The sequence below is a fragment of the Molossus molossus genome, unplaced genomic scaffold, assembly GCF_014108415.1.
Source record: "Molossus molossus isolate mMolMol1 unplaced genomic scaffold, mMolMol1.p scaffold_m16_p_10, whole genome shotgun sequence".
In the NCBI taxonomy this organism is placed as follows: Eukaryota; Metazoa; Chordata; class Mammalia; order Chiroptera; family Molossidae; genus Molossus; species Molossus molossus.
In genome coordinates, this window is record NW_023425345.1 from 72,087,711 (window position 1) to 72,092,971 (window position 5,261).

The 5,261-nt window shown below is 38.9% G+C and overlaps 1 pseudogene; it reads right to left on the minus strand.

Moving 5' to 3' along the window:
• Positions 1–2,857: 2,857 nt before the first annotated feature.
• LOC118623742 lies at positions 2,858–4,842 on the minus strand (annotated as a pseudogene).
• Positions 4,843–5,261: the final 419 nt, after the last annotated feature.

The following is a 5,261-nucleotide window of genomic DNA, read 5'->3' on the forward strand; positions in this document are numbered from 1 at the left end:
TTATTGGCCTTGCTTGTCTTTTACTCGATGGGTCAGCTCCAAATTACTAACCTCAACCTTCATCTTTAAAATAGTTACTCTTTTAGTATTGATAAAACTAAATGTTTCTTATATTATTTTTTCTAAAAGATGATTCTTTTAAAAGATATATGATTTAAAGTATTGCATTGATATGTATGTTAATATTTATAACTATGTCAAGTAAGCAATAGGCATTAATCTGCATTTTAAAAGTCATTTTTTTGTAAAACTTTCATAGGTGCTGAGAAAATGAGAGTTGTAAAAGAGTAAAGATAATATTTTCTATGTATTTCTTCACATTTTAGCTCAACTACCCCTTGAAATATTGGTCTGCTCAATTTCCTAATATTGTTCAAAGAGATGCTGCTAGGAAAAAAGAAAGAAAGAAAGAAAGAAAAATTCTAGCTAAGAGAACATAACTGAGGACCTGCTCTGCATCTGGCTTCATCCCTGGAAAAGTAATCCGTGTGCCAATTAGGGCCTGGAATTTATAGTGTTTTTATAAGGCAAAGTGGTCAAGCTGGCTCAGTGAAAGCCATAGCCAAATTTATAGGAAAATGTGTCACGCCGGCTTTCCAAGTACATGTCAGAAGACATAAAATGAAGTCAAGCTACAGGTGAGCAAAGAATTTTCTCCAGAGCAGGAAACAGATGTGTTGATTTTGGGGGACAGAAATAGCTCAGGAATCCATAATATTGGACAATTGTCCAATGCCTTCTTAACACATAGAAGAGGCCCAAGCATTTCCCCATGCCTTAAAATGATCACAAATTTTACTGCTTTATTTAGTTATCAATATATAAAATTGATAATCACATTTCAGCTTTAATTTTTTTAGACTAAGAAATACTTAAATCACATTTTCCTGCTCTTATAATTTTCAGTGACTTCTGGATTTATCAAAAAAATGTTGAAAAATGAGGACACTTATGTAGTTCAAGTCCAAATAAAAATCACTGAACTGCTCACAACTCAACACATATTTATTGACCACCCATTATGTGCAAGGCACTGTGCCCAGGGTAGAAAGAGACAGACCTAATAAAAAAAATTAAGTGTAATACAATGGAATAAGTACTACACAGAGCAAATACCAAGCATGGTGACTAGAGAAGAAAAAGACTGACTCTTTTTTTTTTTTATCCTCACCCGAGGACACTTTTTTCCCATTTTATGTTCAGATAGAGTGGGAGGGAGAGAGAGGAGAAACATTGATGTGAAAGGGACACATCGAGTGGCTGCCACCCGCACAACCCAACCAGGGCTGGGGACAAACTGCAACCGAGGTACATGCCCTTAGCAGGAACCGAACCTGGGTCTCTCTGGACCACAGGCCGATGCTCTAACCGCTGAGCAAAACCGGCCAGGGCAAGACTGACTCTTTTTTAAGGTAGTTCAGAAGAATGCACATCAGGAGTTTGAAGAAGGAGCAGAAGCGTGTTTGTGCACAGTCAGAGAGGGCTCTCACTGCATTCAGAGAATGCTGCAGTAACTGGATGAGAGAAGTGGAGAGAGTGGCCTGAGGTGAAGCTACGGAAAGCCAGCGGGGACCACATCAGGTAGAATTATCTACAGTACCCAGAGAAAGGACACAGTGACCCTGGAATTTTAGATTCACTACTCAGGCTGTTTTTTGAGAATGACTTTGGGGATGACAATGCTGGAGGTAGAGAGACTTGTTAAGGATTATAGTATCCAGGTAAAATGTATGGGTCTAAACCGAGATCTGAAAAGGTCTTCAATAAAAGTTCAAGGAAGGAAGAAAGGAGGGAAGATGGAAGAGAGGCTGGGAAGAAGAGAGGGAGAGAGGAAGTCAAGTCTTACCCTCATTTCTCAGAGGAGGAAGCAGGTCCTGAAAGATAAAAGTACTTTATCCAGTCTACAAAACAGCATTTTAGAGCTGCCAGGCTAGAGACTCTCATATGGGGGAGGGGAGTTTGACTTACAATGTTAATAAGAAACTTAAAAAATAATAGCATCTGCAGAAATTTTACTGTCTTTGCTGACTTATTTAAAATAGTAATTTTAACCTCAAGAAAAGCATGTGTTACTGATTGGAATGTAATGTTACTGGCAATGTCTTTGCACATATTTTCCAAGACTTCATGGAGTTGGCTTAGGTTTTTCTCTTCTTAGTCCAAAGCTCATGTTTGCTGAAGATTTGTTGCAGTACAATGAGATTCCTCTTCTCATATGTCTATTTTTTTATGTATGTTGTGATTTTTATCAAATGTTTCAGGGTTATAGTTAAAATTTTCAAGGTTATATTTAAAATTTTATTTCTACATCACCTCCAAAACTTTCTAAAAGGTAAGGTATACAGATGACTTGTAAGATAATACATTTTTAGCAAAGCTAAGTGTTTGTTCACATTTTCCAGAACATTTACATCCAAGAAGAACCAAATGGGGATACATTTCCTCATTTTTCACTTATTTGAACGCCATTTGAGTTAAACATCTTGAGTTCAATGAAGTTAACTCTTAAAAAACAAATCTGTTATGTTTTATAACCATGCTACAGAATTTAGAACTGAATGAAAAACAGTTGGCTTATCACAGCCTATATCAATTATGAAATTGATGCAAAATTAATATTGCCACAATTTTCAGGTTTCTATTTCTGTCAGTGCCAACACCATTATTCCAGTCTCCTGGGCTGAACTTTGTCATCATTTTTCATTCTGCCCTCTTTTTGCCCATTGTGAGTAAGTTACTAGTAAGTCCATTTGCAACCTCACATAAAACTGCCTCAATCCTCCTAACAGTAATTCATGTCCCCATCACCTATATTCTCTTTCTTTCCTAGTAAAATTATTTTTACTTAGTTAAAATATTAATCTCCAGCAGCTTGAAATAAAAATCTCCATGGTCTTCCATTGGACTGTATGTCACTTTCTTTTAGAATGTCCTTTTTAAATTTATTATTAAAATCACTTAAAGCCACTCTATGTGTTCCACTTTCTAACACTCAGATATGGGGTGTTAAAAAGGCCACAGGTCACCTGCTCCAGGAAGTAGTGAATTGGTCCTTGTTTTAGAAAATCTTCCAGGTATTTATTCAGAAATGTATGTTCATGAAATTCTGAACCCTCATCATCAAAATCCTGCTTCATAGTTAACTGGGAACTCCCCTAGTCTCCCCTTTTTCATCCACTGGATCATCTCTTCAGAACGTTTCTGAAAGGGCCATCATTCTCTGCAGCTAACTGCTTAGAAATTCCACACCCCAAGGTGAAGGTGTCATTCCTGTTTCAGGTGCCTCTTCAGTAGCTGCCTTAAGATAAGAAATATTAAGTCTCTTTCCCATGAATATATTTTTTCTAAAATTTTTTCCAAGATCAATGGTCTTATCCTGGCCAACATAACTGTCAGATCCATCATCAGACTGAATCTAATGAACTGGTCTTGTTCTAACTCTAGCTGTCACCCATCTGGCAGCTTCCATATCTGGTATCATGTTGCTGAGTCAAATGTTAGGTCTTTCTCCATCTTTCTGTGCTCTTGAGTCTCCCCCTGCTGCAGGAGCCACCCGAGCAGCTGGTTGTCTGCTTGTCAGCACCCGAGGCAGCAGCCACTGACTCAGGACTCAGTGACTCTCTGTCCTTTGGAGCACTTTTGGTAGCTTCCTGAAGCCTGTCCGTTGTAGCCTCCAAACTTCTCAGTGGTCTTCTGTTGGGTGGCTTTGTGGTTTGTACATTTACTGGGCTTATTTCAACTTTCATGCCCTTACTATTTAACAAGTCTTTTTTTTTTTTTTTTTAATTCTCCTTTACACCGTCTTGGCTTTCTATGTCCTGGGAAATCTCATGGGTTGGAATGGACTTCCCATCCTTCTTGCACACTGTTAGTGCCAAAATATCTTTGGGCATTATTTTTTGTCCTGACATGTCCCTGTGGAGCACCAAGTAGCATAATCATGACCACGGACACCTCTGGGTCTCCAGAGACAAAGGGGGGCGGGAAAAGGGGACAAGCGGTAGGATGACCGAGACTCGCGGAAACGATGCCCAGAAACACACTGAACCGCAAAGGAGAATAGCATGTCATCTCCATCACCTATATCCTCTTAATTCTTCTACCTTTATTATAACAGTTACTAATGTATAACTTGTATTACAGCTGTAAAATTATGTCTGCTTTACCAACAGAAGGGACAATATCTTGTTCAATTTTTTAACCCTTGCAATGACTAATTCTCCATTTATGTGAACATAACTACCAAGCACTCTTTGGCACATAATAGGCAAAGGGTAGCCAGTTAGAACATTTTTTTTCAAACTGTAAAGATTTTAGCTATCATCATAAGACAGATCTTAATAAATTATTATTTTCAAAATGATTTTGTAAAAGCTCTCCACTACCTGTTCCATTCGGTATGAACTTCTCTGTCATTATTTTGATACTATCATAATAAACCTGATTATTAATAACAGTAAAGGAGCAAAAGGAGGGCCAAATATTGTAGGCATGTCATTGGGGCAGCTTCATCAGAAAGCTAAAGCTTTGCACTCCCCAGAGAGCCACCTGTCTATCCCCCACAGATCATGGGGGGAAGGGACCGGAGCAGAGGGAATGTAGACTCATGCCCAGAAAAGTTGCAGGGACTAGCAAAGGTACTTGCTGTCAATCACATCTGGAACAGAAGTCATTGGCCAGAATGATGTGGCCACTGCAAGGGTGCAAATTTTGGGAATTTAAAGGAGCTCGGGCTTTTAGGTGCTTGTGCTCTTGCTTTCTCTTGGCGTGTTGCGCTTGGTTCCTGGCTTGCGGGACTCTTGATTCTGCTTCCTGGCATTTGCCCATATGGCCAATGGCCATGTGGACCCCACACACAATGGATTAATGGACTGTAATTAGCCTGATGCTGAACCAGACCTGGCTGCAAGATGGAACGGAAACTCTGGACACTTTTGGCTTTGCTTCTAGCTTTACTGAAACCCCAGATACACTTCTTCTAGGACTTGAATGAAACTTTGGAAACCCAGGGATGTAATTTCATGAAAATAAAGCTTTCTACCATATCTTGTCCTCTCTTGGGAGCCTCTGGAAATGCTTATTCCAGTGGTACCCCAAGAACCCCACTCACACTCATAATGGGGAAAGACCAACTACACTTTTCTCTGATAATACTTTCAATATCTTTGACAATACTTCTCACTGGACATTTGTAACATATTTATTACCAATTTCTAAAAAAATATTCTATTCTAGGTATACTGAATTCCAAGTGACTGTTA